The sequence below is a fragment of the Mustela putorius genome, unplaced genomic scaffold (assembly GCF_011764305.1).
Source record: "Mustela putorius furo isolate JIRA1106 unplaced genomic scaffold, ASM1176430v1.1 tig00000430_pilon_pilon_pilon, whole genome shotgun sequence".
Taxonomy (NCBI): domain Eukaryota; kingdom Metazoa; phylum Chordata; class Mammalia; order Carnivora; family Mustelidae; genus Mustela; species Mustela putorius.
Genome location: NW_025421377.1, coordinates 23,272,701 through 23,289,599, shown reverse-complemented (window position 1 = coordinate 23,289,599; position 16,899 = coordinate 23,272,701). Strand labels below are relative to the sequence as shown.

At 39.7% G+C, this 16,899-nt stretch overlaps 1 protein-coding gene across 6 annotated transcripts in view; it reads right to left on the bottom strand.

The window, feature by feature from the left end:
- MTHFD2L (methylenetetrahydrofolate dehydrogenase (NADP+ dependent) 2 like) overlaps positions 1–16,899 on the bottom strand; it is a 127,753-nt gene that overhangs the window by 53,357 nt on the left and 57,497 nt on the right. The window lies entirely within an intron of this gene.

Sequence of the window (16,899 nt, the reverse complement as noted above, 5' to 3'; positions counted from 1 at the left end):
CCTTAAAAATTCTAGAGCATGTTCTGTGACCCTCGAAGAGAGAATACCACGAAGGTGTATTCTTTCCCATTTTGCAGTAGAACGTCCTGCAGTTCTGTTGAGGGTTCCAGCACACCTAGGATGGGGTGTGTAGTTAAGAGACTGTGTCTGGCCATGGTGGCAGCAGAGGAAAATGGTGCCAATTTCCTCTTGGCAGGAAACATGGAACCTGATACTCACATGAATGTGTCGTTGGGAGAAGGTGCTGGAGAACATTATGTGAAAACTGACTGGATGTGGTCGGTAGTACAAAAACCTATGAGAGACTCAAAAATAATAACCTAAGTGTGAGGCATAATTAAAAAAGAATTCCACATGGAATCTCTAAAGCTTTAGCGCTGCAAGGAAAATATCCACATGGGAATGTTTTCATTACTTCAAGAGCTATTTGATGAATAGCCACTACGTGCCAGGTACTACAGTAGGTGACGGAGATAAAGTAATGGACAAGACGGACAACAATCTCTTTCCTAACAGAGCCCACATTTTCATAGAGAAGATAGCTAATAAAAAAATAGATACATAATACAATGTCTGATAATGGTAAATGCCAGAAAGAAAAATAAATGGTTGCTATTTTTAGATAGGTCTCTCTCTAATCATATGCCATTTGAATAGAGACATGAATGAAAAAGATTGTTCCTATGCAAATGAGTGGTTTAAGAAACATTTTGGTTTCAAGACCACCTTTTTTTTTCTTAAAAATTATTGAAGACTCAAAGAGCTTTGCTTATGCAATTTATATCCATTGATTACCTTATTAAGCAATTAAAACTGACAGATTGTTAAATATCTATTTAATTCTTTGGAAAAATAATAAAAAATCTATTACATGTTAAAATAAAAATGCAACTTAATTAAAATAACTATTCTAAAGCAAAAAAAAATTGTGAGAAGAAAGGCACTGTTTTACAATTTTGATAATCTGTTAATGTTCAGCTTAGTAGAAGACAGCTGGATTCTCAAATCTGCTTCTGTATCCAGCATCACACATATATGTACACCAAAACTTGACAAGCAATAATTTCTCAAAGATTAGTTACAATGTGGAATTTGAAGCCATTTCGATGGCCTTTCCATATTTTGTAATATTCTAGTCCAATATTGGTCTATCTGGAGTTTTGAATGGATTTGGTGACATCACATATTGCTTATTTGGAAAACATCTCTTCATTAAGTTATGCAGATGTTCCAAATGCTACCACCTATCATTATACAATTAAAAAAATCGTATCTGTTAATATCACCATTGATCTCCTGAGAAAAAAACAGAAGTTAGTACTGGGAAGCTGTCAAGCTTACAGAGGAAACATTGCTTTTGCAAAATTCGAAGTTTGATTGAAATCAAACTATAGCCTAACATGGAAGGCTAGTACATGCTACCACAACTCACCCACACGCCTTTTGTACCTACTACCAGTCTTTGCTTTGATATGTTCCTTCCCACTGACAAAAGCAGATCATTGAGCACTAATTCATTTCCTTCAAAGCCAGCAGAAGGATCTGACTCTACCAGGAGACACGACATCCCCCCCCATCCATCTTTCTGTCTAAAGATAATACCACTTCCCTGCAGACTGGAAAGACTGTGATAAATATAACGAATGATCTCACTCTTCACCTGAGACCCCACCCCCCACAAATAGGGAGTGGCCTTGAACTTATAATCACATAACAACCGTTGAAACAAATAGTAACAAGAAGATTGTTCTGTCACACCTATCAACGAACTGAACGGTTTTACTTCTAATTTTGGTCCTCCATAAAGCATAAAAACAGTATTACTGAACAATGATTAAGGCCAAACCTCATAGAGTCTCCTGCCATAGAAAAGCTCAGTGTGTAAGCCAAAATCAGGAAAGAAGGGGCACTTTGAGGGAATGAAGAAAGTTCTCTGTTTTCTTGGGGTAAAGTTTAGTGGGTGGCTCTGTTATCTTGCCTACAGCTTTGTTTTGGGAGAATTTATAACACGCTTTGCAACCCAAGAACCAAACAAAAAATAAGGGCAACACATTCATATTCATTTTGGAAACATCAAAAATATTCAGAACATGGAACTCTGAAGAGGCCTGAGATAAAAGCAGGGAAATTACAGGAATAGTTTTCTGATTATTTTTTTAAATGCTCATTAAAAGCCAATAAAATGACACTAAATACCAAAAAAGGTCCAGTACATATTTTTAAAAAATGAACGGAATCCACAAAAGTAGGTTTGAGAAAGCTTTCAGACTCCTGATAGAGTCTGTGTCCTGCCATCAAGACCCTCTCCACATGGTCTAACAGGAGTGTAAGGAGGCGGCCCACTGACATTTCCAAGTTTGAGGGTCACTGATGGACAGAACCCCTGTCTTTGGGGAATTCAAACGTGCTGTGTGGAACAGACTTGTAAAACAGAAATGCACTGTTGTAAACATATACCAGATATATACAAGATGCCTAGTGAAAAATGGTCAAGAGAAAGAAAACTGCAAAGGTCTTTCTTGCTGATTATTTACAAACCCTTGAACAGCATATGTCAAGCAAACAGCCACTTCCTCTGGGAGGTCACAGGGGCCCCGAACCAATCCTGACAGGTCCCTCTCTCTGTATGCATCTGTGGCCCTGCACTTCCTCACCAATTTTCAAATTCTGCCATTACATTTGCATGTTGCTACATGATTAATAGCTATTTAGACCATAAGCTCCACGAAGGTCGAAACTAAGTAAATCTTACAGTACAATCATTGCTTAACCCAGTTCCTGACCTACCAGGTGCTCAATAAAAGTGTGAGGTCGATAAATTGAGGGAGGTGGTGTGCAGCTTTAGACCAGCTTGATGCGTCAATCCTTAGAGGTGGCCCCTTAATCTAACTGGGAGAAAGACAAAAGGAAGGGTTCCATATGAAAATAGGAGACTTATCAAGGCTTCTGCTCTGTGTATTTGAACTTGGTGAAGAGGAGTTAATACAAGAAGTCAACTAAATCCAGTTTGGTAATCACATATTGGAAATCTTCAGATAACAAGGAAATGCTTACGATTCTGAATAATGAATCTGAAATATTTTTTGTGAGATAAGTCTCTTTTTTTCTTGCTAGTGCAGAAGAGAGAGCCTCCAAGAGAACAGAGAAACCTGAGCAGTTCCTCTCATTTGTGCCTTATAATGTGATTGGCTTGGCCAGCACTGCAGGGCCGCTGGGAAGGAACAAGAAGGTTTGAGACAGCCCTACATGCCTCTGTAGGTCTTGGGAGTGTCTGACCTGGCTGCAGAAGCAAGGATAGCAGGAGGAGACAAGAAGTGAGCAGTAATTCTAGGAGTTCCAAATCCCAAATCCCAGGGGGAAGCTTGGATACATACCAGTTATTCCAACCCATGTGGCAGGACAGGACTGAGTACAGCCTGAGTAATTCTTCACATGGGAAAACAGAACGATAGCGGCAAGTCTACATTGGGAATGCGGAGTTAACCCGTCGGGTAGGCAGCTTTGCCATTTGGTCTGCACAAGCATGCCGTCTGACTCACTGGGAAGAACTGGGGCTCTGGAGACAAACAGATCTCCACCTTGACAACGACGAATTGTGCGATCTCACACTAATAGTAAGACTATATCCCACATTTACAAAAATAAACACAAGAACATTTCCTAGGTTTGCTGTAAAAGTAAAATTCAATAGAGGAAGGCAAAGAGCATGGTGATTGGCATATGGTAGCATTTCATGAATGATGACTGCCTCTGGCTTCTTAGTTTGCTAAATAAAATTTCAAACCCAATAGGAATCCTGCAAGTGACTTTCTTTCTGTGTAACTAAAATGCCTGTCTTTTTGTAGCAAATACTTCAAATCTTTTCTTTTTCCAAAAAAAAAAAAAATCAAGATATAATTAATTTTCACAAGTAAATGTCATTGTTAATCTCCTTTTGGCAATTTTAGCAATTGAATTTAGTTTATGAATATCTTTAGCTATTACCGTAAGGTGAAAAACAAATGTGGCTGAAAGATCACATATAAATGAACTAAAATTGACCTGATTTTTCCTGTTTTAGCCACTACTGTTATGTGACTATGATCTCCAGCTAGTTCCAGGAAACCAATGTCATAATTAGTGAATCATTGTTTTTTTGTCTCTTTGAGGGTTGGGGGGGGAAGTTCTCCTTTCTTTATGTAATTGTTCTAGGATTAGCAGGGTACCAACTAGTCTCCACCTAGAGTTTATAGACCAGAATCCTTAATGAGACACACTTGATGATAAGAAAATATTTAGTGAATATGCAAAAATAAACAATAGGTTAAAAAATCTGGATTTGATTTATAAATTAAATCTTTGGCCATTAGAGTCATACAAAAATTTTTTTTTAAGTTTTTCCAATTGAAACCACGTATTTTGCTAGAAACAAATATGGGTCTATGACCAAAAACAATGAATATGAAGGGATAATTTTGCCTTTTCTGAAACAGATTATTAATTTCTCAAGAATGTCAGCATCACGCATGAGAGTATGCTTTTCATCATGGCCACACATTATGAAAGGGACATACATGGCAGACTGTGTTTTAGAAAAGCAGAACTGGAATAAAGATAAAGTGATACCCTACTTGGCAGGGGAAAATGCCAAGTATTGTTTTTTTTTGCCATTTGAATACACGAATATGAAATGTGATTTACTGGCAGAGAGTTATAGAATTGTAGTCACAACTCTTCAAGATTTGCAAATTTAAACTCATGCTAGTTTTTTTCTTCCTCCAATATATTCCTTTGGTTCTATTAAAAAGTGTTATTAATAAAATGCGGAGTGTGACCAACATAACTATCAAGTCTTGAGAAACAGTTGTGCCGTACGCATCTACTATATAAGGCTAGTAACCTTGCTGACCTCCTAGGGATGCTGTGAGATTTGAATAAGACAGTGTTTCAGAAATGCTTAATAAATATTTGTCATGATAATTATTAAAATAAATATGAACATTGGTGTGTGTGGCTGGCTCAGTTGGTGGAACACATGACTCTTGATCTTAGGGTTATAAGTTCAAGCCCCACATTGGTATACTTTTTGGGTGAGATTACTTGAAATCTTAAAAAAATAATTAAAATAAATATTAGGAATAATGATATTTAAATAAATAAAATAATGAAATGCCTATATTGAAAGTTCTATTCAAAGATTATTTTAAATCTGTTTGATAATCACTACATTAGAAAAATCATACTCAGAAATGAGAATGTGTTAATTATTTAATGTTATAGAAAAAAAATGTTAATATCCCTGTACATGCTTTTTAAGAGACATCAAGAACTAGCTAGTGCTGGAGATACATTTGAAAGTAAATAGGTTTTCCTTACATTTAAAATATTTGTGTAAGGGGGAAAAAAAAGAATGTGCTCCTATTTCTTACAAAGCTTGTTACAGTTCAAATACGGATTTGCCCTTAGCTGACTGAAGCAGAAGGAGGCATTCATGACACGTGTATAGCCCCTGGAGCGTGAAGCAAGAAGAGCTTCAGCAACAGGTAGTGTTCCAGACAGCAGGGCAAAGGTGGAGGTCAGGAGCTCAAAGGAGAGCAAGTAGAGATTTCCCTTTCCTATCTCTTTCCCTCATACTCCACCCCTGCTCCATCCTCTTGGTGCTAACTGAAATCTAGATGATTTATTTCTACTATATTTTTGAAAATGAACAGAAGAGCCACAATTACCCTCAGTTTTAGCATCAGTAGGTCTTTCCATTTCCCATCTCTCTTTTTTAAAATAAGCTTTACTGAGATGTAATTTATTCCCATACAATTCATCTAGTCACATTTCTTTTCATTTCTGCTTTTCTCCCAAGAAGAGCCATTTTTTTTATTATGTTCAGCCACTGTGTAGTACATCATTAGTTTTTGATATACTATTCAATGATTCACTAGTTGCATATAACACCCAGTGCTTACCACGACCTGTGCCCTCCTTAATACCCATCACCTTGTTACCCCATCTGCCCACACCCCTCCCCTCTGAAACCCTCAGTTTGTTTCCTAGCGTCCATAGTTTCTCACGGTTCGTCTCCCCCTCTGATTTCTCTGCTTCAGTTTTCCCTTCCTTCCCCTATGGTCCTCCATGCTATTGTTTATGTTCCACATATAAGTGAAAACATACAGCAATTGTCCTTCTCAGCTTGACTTATTTCACTCAGCATAATCCCCTCCAGTTCTATCCATGTCGATGCAAATGGTGAGTATTCATCCTTTCTGATGACTGAGTAATATTCCATTGTACTTATGAACCACATCTTTATCCATTCATCTATTGAAGGGCATCCTGGCTCCTTCCACGATTTGGTTATTGTGGACATTGCTGCTATGAACATTGGGGTGCACGTGCCCTTTCTTTTCACTACATCTGTATCTGTGGGGTAAATACCCAGTAGTGCAATTGCTGGGTCATAGGGTAGCTCTATTCATAGGGTAGCTCCATACTGTTCTCCAGAGTGGCTATATTAGCTTGCATTCTCACGAACAGTGTAAGAGGGCTCCCCTTTCTGCACATACTTGCCAACATTTGTTGTTTCCTATTGTGTTAATTTTTGCCATTCTAACAGGTGTAAGGTAGTATCTGACGGTGGTTTTGATTTGTATTTCTCTGAAGACTAGTGATGTTGAGCATTGTTTCATGTATCTGTTAGCCATTTGTATGTCTTCTTTGGAGAAGTGTCTGTTCATGTCTTCTGCCCATTTCTGACTGGGTTATGTGTTTTTTGGGTGTGGAGTTTGAGAAGTTCTTTATAGATCCTGGATATCAGCCCTTTATCTGTAATGTCATTTGCAAATATATTCTCCGATTCCATGGGTTGCCTCTTAGTCTTGCTGACTGTTTCTTTTGCTGTGCAGAAGCATTTTATCTTGATGAAGTCCCAAAACTTCGCTTTTACTTTTGTTTCCTTTGCCTTTGGAGACATGTCTTGAAAGAAGTTGCTGTGGCTGATGTTGAAGAAGTTACTGCCTGTGTTCTCCTCCAGGATTTTAATGGATTTCTGTCTGACAATGAGGTCTTTCATACATTTTGAGTTTAACTTTGTGTATGGTGTAAGATGAAACCAGATAAGACTCCGAATCACCAAGGGAATGTTGAAAAAGAAAAACAAAGCTGGGGGCATCATGTTGCCTGACTTCAAGTTCTATTACAAAGCTGTAATCATCAAGACAATATGCTACTGGCACAAAAAACAGACACATAGATTAATGGAACAGAATAAAGACTCCCTCAACTCTATGGTCAACTAATCTTTGACAAACCAGGAAAAAATATCCAACGGAAAAAAGAACAGCCATTTAATTAGCATATGTGGCGCCTGGTAGGAAATGAACCATTTCAGTTTAGTAAACATCTCCCACGCTCCTTCACTTCTCTGTCGTTAAAAAGTCAACAGCCTCAGAAGACAAATGGACAGAAGGCAAAATCTTTCCAGGAACAGGGAATGAGTCATCTTAATATTTTTTATTTTATTTCATAATTATAAAATAAATATCTCTTGGAGGATTTACTTGGAGAATTCAGAGGAAGATGAAGAAGGAATCAACATTTATCTATCATCTATTATGCATTAGCCAGAAGTAACTACTCCTCTCAAGTTGTATTTTTTTCTTCCCTCTTTGTTTTTCTGTTTGTCAATGAGTGTGTGTGTGTGCATGCATGTGCACCTATTTGGATTTCTACCATAGATACAATCAAATATAATTATTTTCAAATACAACGGGCCATAAGAATTCCTTTTGATTACTACACCATCATTCACAGTAAATGTTCCCATATTGTTGGGTGTTTAGGCTGTTCCCAACCTTTTGTTATCACAGATGAATCTGTGATGGACATCTTTGCATACAGTCTCTGTAAACCTCCTTATAGTTCTTTTTTTCCTAAATATTTTATTTATTTATTTATTTATTTATTTATTTATTATTTATTTATTTGGAAGAGAGAGAGTGTATACTTTAGTGGGGGGAGGAGCAGAGGGAGAAGCAGACACCCCACTGAGCATGGAGCCTGATGCAGGAACTAGAGGGGGTCTCCAATCCCGGGACCCTGGGATCATGAGCCGAGCTGAAGTCAGATGCTTAACCAACTGAGTCATCCAGGTGCCCCTATGATTCTCCTTAGGAAAAATTCCTACATTGAAGGAGGAAACTCCTTCAAATAGTTTTTTATTCAAATAAAGTAAATTTGAGGTGATAGCTTAGTGACGTAAAAGAACGTAGGGTACTCTTAGTATACAAGAAGGAATTCTCATTCATTCTGACATGGTATGCCACATTATCTTACCACAAATATCCTGACCAACTATCCTGAGAAGAACATATATTATAACATATCCTTTGGGGGCGGCCTTGTGATTTAATCAGTTAAGTGTCTGCCGTCAGTTCAGGTCATGAGCCTGGGGTCCTGGGATCGAGTTCCACATCGGCCACCCTGCTCAGTGGGGAGTCTACTTCTCCCTCTCCCTCTGCTCCCCCGCACCTGTGCTCTTTCTTCCTTGCTCTCTCAGTCAAATAAAAAAATAAAATCTTTTAAGAAAAAGTATCCTTTGTCGTGCGAGTGTCTATGTGCCATGTGTGTCCACATATGTATGTGTGTGTATTTTCTAAAGAAAAGGAATCACTCTGGTAATTTTAAAAATAAGTATAAGTGGGAATTATGAGACACAATATAAACTCAGTAGAAACATTACTGAAATGCACCTGCCTTTTTTTGCAGTGAGATATCTGATCCAATATTGAGCACCATCTCAAACTGAAGGGCACATACTGGGCTCCTAAGAGTGGATTGCCTGTAATCTGCACACTCAGAGAAGAACTATGAAATTGAGTTTGTTCCAACCACAGTCATAAAGCCCACATTCATACACAGTCCTCATTAATTCTCGGGTTTTGTAACAAAGGTAAGTCACTCTAAAATAAGCAATTAATAATGAGCCAAATCAGAAATCAGTTTGGGGGCAAGGGACTTAAGCTTAAGATGAAGGGCCAAGCCAGAAAACTTTCTCTGACGGCAGAAAGGGGTAAAAAGAAATGACTTTCATAGAAAGCTGCCTGAGGAGATCTGTGCCAACAGACCTTACTTCTCAGGGCTCTCCTTCAAAACCAGAGCCACACCTGATGTAGTGAGCCGGGCGCAGTCAGAGTCCACACAGAGTGTTTCAAACACCGCCTCTGTGCGGATTATCACGCAAGGGTTGACAGGTGACATTTTGATCCCCCATTTTTTTTTTTTAATTTTCAGTTTTTCTGGAGTTTAATGAGATGAGTGGATGTTATTGCAAAGCCACAACTAATAATGACTGGCTACAGATCTAATGAAATCATTTCACTTTCTGCCAGTCAACACACGTTCGGAAGAGACATCCCACAGCACCACACGCTCTGAATCTACCGCAGGAATGATGACTTCACCAAAGGAGGACTCAGCTTCTTACCCACACTAGGAAGGAAACCTGTGGTATTCTCCTGTTCTCTCACTGAAGACAGTCATCGTTTCTCGGTTGTTCCCCTGCCGCCTCCCTGCCTCGCCTCTGAACCCTGCAGGTGGATGCTCTGAGTCAATGATGCTGATGCAATGCCACAGGAAGCCACTCTGAGGTGGAACAGCCCCAAACAAGGCCTGATGGAGAGTCTAGGGCTGAAAGGACCTGGAGGAGCTCATCTGCCTCTGTGAAGGGCCTCCTCAACTTGCAAGAAAAATGCTTGGAACCAAGATAATCAACTGCACTCTAAAGAAGGAAGAGCGTTCATTCAGCAGTGAGTTTTCTAGTCTCCAGTGCCAGGTTCTTACAAAAATACAAAGATAAACAGGGCACAGTCCTGGTTACTGCAGGGCACTGTGCCATGGGAGTCACTTCGAGGCTGTCCCCTTGATGCTGTCCCTGTAATTCTCACTATTCTGTACCCAACACAGACCTGTTTCTCCGTTCTGCTTTTCCTCTTTTATTTTGCTACACTTCAAAATTCGCACGCAGCAGTCTTGGACTCCTCCCACACCCGCTTCCTTCTCCGACTCTTCCTTGGGCTCACACCGTCCACCCAGGATGCGAAGCGACAACGTCCTTCCAGTCTACTTTCTGTTTTTCTATCTCACTTTCAATGCCCCCTGTATTTAGAGCCACATCAGCGTTAGTTCCAGCCTCATCCCTGCCCAGAGGCTATCAGAGGGACCCTTCTGGAATTTAAATATGATCGTGTGATTCCAGTGCTTGTGACTCTTTGAAAGTTGCCCCTGGCCTACAGGATAGAACCCAAAGCTCTTCATTTCCTCTGCTGTCTGGACTGTCCGAAAGACTCAGCCTCATCATTCACCACCCACAGTCGGGCATCTATCATTTCGACAGACATCTAATATTTTCTTTGATACCTGTGTAGCGTTTTAACCCCTCCAATCTGCCAGAAGACCCCTTCCCTGGGATTCTGCCCGGTGACTCTCTGTTCGTTCCGTGGGCTGGGACCCAGCTCCACCATTTCATCAGGGGCGGTGAAGCATCTGTGGAGCTCACTCCCCATCTCTCTGTTCTCGGTCCCTCTCTGTCTGTCTCTCTCCCTCTCTGGGTGTGTCTCCATCCTTCTTGGTCTCTATATATCTCTCTTGGTCTTCGTCTCCATCTCTCCTGGTCTCTGTCTTTGTTTCTCTTTCTCTGTCTTTGTCCTTCTTGGCTTCTGCCTCTCTATCTCCCTTTCTGTTTCCCTTTTTCTAAATGATGGATAGACAGCCAGACATGCACAGATACACACACACCCCTCTAATACTGTATTAGCGAACCACATTATACTAGTCTGTTTGTACATCATCTTTTTCTCTGCTAGACTCTGAACTTCTCAAGTTCTGGAACTATATTTTACATATCTTTGTTTTTCAGTACCTGATGGAGGGCCTAATAGAAGCAGTGGCAAAATTAATATCTGTTGAAATCACACTTAACTACAGCACTGCTTACAATAGCAGTAAAGGAGAAATAGCATGTGTGTCTATCGAAAGAAAATGGACACGCAGGCAGCTGACTATTACACAGCCAGTGCCACATGTATTTGCATAAACACATCTCTAAAACACGATGTTAACCATAACGAGACAAGTTTGCAGAAATGTACAGCATGTAGAAATTAAAAACATCGATAATGATATTCAGATCTGACAAACTGGTTGCTGGTGTCTAAGGGGTAACATTGTTCTTTGGCTCACTTTTATGTGCATTTTTGATATTTTGTCATGTAAAATTGTAAAGACCTAGACATAAAAACATCACAAAGATCATGCCAATAGCTAGAGATACTGTCTTGAAAAGGCTCTTCCTCCCTGTGATACACACATATACAATCAAGTAGAATTAGCCACAAATGACACATAGTTTAACAATTTAAAATATATTTCAGGGGCACCTGGGTGGCTCAGTGGGTTAAAGCCTGTGCCTTTGGCTCAGGTCATAATCCCAGGGTCCTGGGATCGAACCCCACATTGGGCTCTCTGCTCAGTGGGGAGCCTGCCTCCTCCTCTCTCTCTGCTTGCCTCTCTGCCTACTTGTGATTTCTGTCTGTCCAATGGATGGATAGAATCTTTAAATATATACACAGATATATATATACACACACACATATATTTCAAAGGAAATATCTATGTTTCCTCATAATAAAGACAGATCTTTGATCTAATTGCTCTTTACTGAAGTTCTCTTGGATACTGCTGCTGAACACTTACTTTACTCAAGAAAGGAAGTAGATATATGTGTAAAGAGAAGGCCCTCCAAAGAAAAAAATCAACCTCTGCTTCCCACATAATGATAACAAGTAAAAACACTTGGTGACGAGAAGGTAAGAACCCCTTTTTCACAAGTCCATGCAGTCATAACAAGTTAAGAACAAAATATATATAGCAAGTTAAGAAAAAGAAATAAAGCCTTGGGATGCTTCTTGGGTGCTGAATTTGGGGGGATGTTTTTGCTTATTGGAGATTAACACAGATCAAGGAAAAATGAACAAGTTCACAGCAACTTTTACAGTCCACATATCCAATTACTGGCAACTTAAATAAGCCTTTTGGTGCTAGATGACAAACTCATGTATTTTCATTTAAAACATATTGTAATTTTAGTCAGAGGGTCACAATTCAATGTCAGACTGAAGGGAAGGGAAACTATGTTTATTTCAGACCAGTTCTTACAGCAGCCTGTACAACTAGGATTAGTATCTCCTTTTTACAATAGTTGAAAATGCAGTCCAGAGAATTAAATGTGATTTTTAAGATTAAAACTCAATTTGCACCCAGATCCTCTTTACTTTTAAAAAAATTTTAAATATTTTATTTCTTCCAGGGGAGGGGGTAGGAACAGACAGAGGGGGAAAGAAAGTCTTTTTTTTTTTTTTTTCCTTTTTTAAGGATTTTATTTATTTGAGAGAGAGAGAGTGAGTACAAGTGGGGAGGGGCAGAGGGAGAGGGAGAAGCAGACTCCCACTGAGCAGGGAGCCTGCCATGGGTTATGCACAAAGCTTTAAATATCAGTTTTGTTTTTGAGAATACAAGTAACCATTCATTAGCAAATAACTAAAGATCAATCTAATAAATATTACAGGTTCCTCGTGCACATAATCCTGGGTGTTTACAAAGATGTCTCCAGTTGTTTACTGCAATGTTTATAATAGTAAAAAACTGGGAGCAACCTAAATGTCCAATCATCAAGAACTGACTAAATAAATTATACTTACAGCATAGAATGCTACAAAATCAGTAGAAACCATGCTTTAGAAGAATGCATCTGATGAGGAAACATAGACAGTGTAGAACCGTAAAATGCAGAGTCCATGCAAGGTGAAAAGAAATGTGTAAATATGTATATTTCCATGGAAGTATAAAATAAGGGAAGGCTCATTATCACACTGTTAACTGCGCTTGGCTTTGGTTAGATAATTGTGCATGTTTGCTAAGTTTTCATGGTAGGGATGTAGAAAACAACCAATACTCAGGAACACAGCAATAATTAAGCACCCTGGCATACATTGATGAAGCTTATCTGTTGTGGATTAGGGAGGCTCTGCGGATGGGTTGGGGGGGGGGCTACAACTGGGCAGGGGGAGGACGTGGGGAAAGGGAGAGGGTGACAGACTGAGAAGATGGGAAAAGGTGTATGAGATCAAACCCCCTCACCTAAGTACCTCTCCCTTCCCGAACTAAAATAACTAATAAAATTGAGACAAATGACTCATTTAGGAAGGAAGGAAGGACTTCTAAGTGGAGAAACAGAGGCTGAAATGGCAAGATAGAGAATAAGAATTGGGATACGCAAAGGACAATGGCATGAGCGGTGGATGGTGGAACCGACGATTTCCAGGCCCCACCCTGGGAATTTCTCAGTGTCCTGGCACTCGCTCCAAGGAAGATGAAATCCACCAGAAGGAAAACTCTATTGAGAACCTAAGATGATTTTGATGGGAGTGTGTCCAAGTTTGATGTTACAATGGGAGAAGTCGTGAAAGAAGTTGGTCGGTCACCTTTATTTTATGACGAGTAAGTAGGAATACTCCAAATTACTCTACAGAATTGCCTCTTTATCCTGTTTTGTATTGCAGTGTCTATCATTAAAAGTGTTGCAATAGAGACGCGAGAGTTACGGCTGCAAGGTTCATTCATCCTGCTGGAGGGGATGGCTTAGTGGACAAAATGCCAGCTTTCACCAGCTACGACACTCTGCACCCACAGGTTAATATGCAAGTGGCATTGACTCAGCAGCTCATCTCCTGAACGGAGCTAGTTCCACAGTTTACTCATACTGGTGGAGGGTCTTTCAGACCATGTCTGGGAAAAACCTGTCTGTCCTGCTTGAATAATGAGGATTCCTAGAACTGTTACAGACTCAGGATATCCCCCAGTGTCCTGGAAACATGAGATAGAAGTGAATCAAAGGGTCTTCTCATACACTCTCAGCATTGGTACCCTATCCTGGCTAGCTTTCCCTTCTCCTTTTTAAAAAATATTTTATTTATTTATTTGTCAGTGAGAGAGAGAGAGAGAGAAAGCATAGGTAGGGGGAAGAGGAAAGGGAGAAACAGGCTCCCCGCTGAGCAAGAAGCCTGATGCGGGACTCGATCCCAGGACCTCGAGATCATGACCCGAGCCAAAACTGACACCCAACCAACTGAGGCACCCAGGCACCCCTAGCTTTCCCTTCTTTATCACTAGCCTCACACAAAGCCAACACAGCCTTCCCTTAAACCATTTCTTTCAATTCAACTGTTTAATATTCTTACGATATTTTAGATGTCTATACTAGTCTCTTTCATCATCACCTCGCTTATAATTTCTTAAGCTTATTATTTCAAATCAAATGAGTTCACTTATCCACTTTACGATACAAACTGCTCTTGTATGTACAAATCTTTCACCTTTATGACCTTTTCAACTTACTTTATAATGACAAGCTAGGAATGTTTAGTAGTTACAAAAAATAATGCTACTACTATGTGAATCAATCGGTAGCTAGAATGGTTCTTTATAAAATTATATGTGTAAAAGTTTATCATCTAAATTTGTATCAATTTGAAGTCCTTGTTCCAGTTGTAATTTCAAAATGAATACAACACACGTTAATCGAGTACTCACTGTGTGTCAGATTTTGTTTGAGGCACTTATATACCACATTAAAAAAACAAAAACAAAAACAAAAACCAGTCCTGTCCCTACTACAGTCTAGTGACAGTGACGGACAACCATAAAAAGACATTAAGGACCATAACCACGGTCCAGGAAAGTCCCCCAGATTCATTCTCTCTGTGAACTCAGAGGTTTTGAGAAGAGACTTGAAGTTTCTTATTTCTAAATGCATAGTTTGACAGAATCTGATTTTCAAATTTGAGCTTCTAAATTAATCTAAATCCTGAATGTGCAGAGAGAGATTTTAAAGAGGAAGTGATCCATAGTTAAACCTATAAGGACAGGACCATGGGAATTTGAGAAACTGGAGGGGTGAGCTGAATACTAACATATGCTGATTTTATTCATGCCTCAGGATCTTCACACAATGATTTCCTTTTTTGCTTTTTTCTTCTGCAAGCCCATTCCGAGATTTCATCACTACATTCTTCATTGCCATCCGTCAGACGTTATCAATCTTTCTGATACATCACGCACCGCTCCTCCTCCGGCTCTCCCGACTCCTCGGTGGGACGGCTTCCATATATGCTGACATTCCAGTTGTGCCGACGGTCCAGCCCTCCCTTTTCCAGCTACCTCTGCCATTAGATCACTATCTCCTTCGTTAATACCCACTGCTCATTGCATTTGCTTATTTCCCACACAGAATGCGAGATGTGCTTCATTTTAGTAAGATTTCAGTTGACCTGTCTGGTGATATGGACTTTCTTTTATATGTTAACTTGCTCCTTCTTTATAATTTCACTGTAATTTACCAATATCGACATACTTTATCCTTAAATTCTCCAGGTGATTAGTAAGGGCAGGGAAATGAGCAATCTTTAGTTGTTTCTTATAAGCTCTCAATTTTCTTCCCCCCAATTTCCCATAATCCAAATATTTATTTATTTCTTCAGGACGACTGCAATTTATCTAATTGATAAACATCATCTACGGGACTGTCTTCCAGCATTCAGCATACCTTCGTGTCTAGTGACTGGCATTAGGGCTGGAATAGAAGGCCTGTTCACATTACCGTCATTCAAAATGTCCTCCAGCCACCACCGGGCGGGAGTGTGGTGAAACCCATGGACTGTGGATCCAGCGTGGCTGTCTACGACAGCAGCCACCTGCCTGGCGCCCTCTGGTGGTGACAGGATGCCTGGATGATGGGCACTAGACAGAACCTCAGTACTGCTTCTGCACCTGCTGGCTTGGTGCACCTGCTACCTCCTGGCTCCCATTTTATTAATTCGATATAGGCTTGGTCCCTCCCCTCCGTTCCCTTCCCTTCATTTTCCTTTTTCTTTTCTCATTTTATTTTTTAACACCTCGTACTTAGTGCTGATTTAGGCCTTTACAAAGGAGCATATGGTGAGGGTAGAGGAGACACTGAAGGATGATGACAGGGGAGGCCATAATGACTGGGACATGCAGCTTGCTTTAGTCCCAAGAGAATGTCACAGTGCTTGAGAGAGAATCGCCTATCTTCCATTTCCCACAACAAGAAAAACGCAAGCTGAACGCACATCGGGGGATTTTTATCTCACTAGAAGAAAATATCCATTCAGTATTATAACAGAGAAACAGAAACTAAGATCAACTGTGAAATATTCTTTACAAGTTGTTAACATTAGAGTCAATTAGCGCCTTCTTAAGATAATGTAAATTTCATTCTCTCTAAAGTCTGAGATGAACAACGATGACCCAACGCCCCTAAACTCACCAGCTTCTGACTCTGGCATGTGAATCCAAGTGTTTCTAAAAAGAAGTAAGTTTAATATTTGTCTTCTATGAATACATCAGTTGCTGTGGCAGTATTTCACTTAACGTTATCTGGGGTCCAAAAAAGTTTATTGCTTCTCTAAACGTCTGTCTTCCTTCTGTCAATCCCATTCAAAAATTTGCATTCAGTATCACCTGAATATATAGTTACTCAGAAAAACTGGAAATGTGGTTAGATGTACCAGCTTACTGGGGACTTCCTAAAAAGGGGGTATTTGTATTTTTACTCTATCAGGATGCAAATTACTCTACCTGGAGTCATCACACATATATTCTGATTTCCAGAGAAGGGCCTATATCAGAATAAGAAAGTAAACTAAATTTGGTTGAAACTAATTTGAGCTATCATTCTCTTCATCAAACTCAATTTCCTTTGGAACTTCTACTCTTCCTTTACAGTTTATAACCACCCAGCAATTCAAATGTGAAGTCTAAAAATCACCAATAATACCTAATTGATAAACAAAA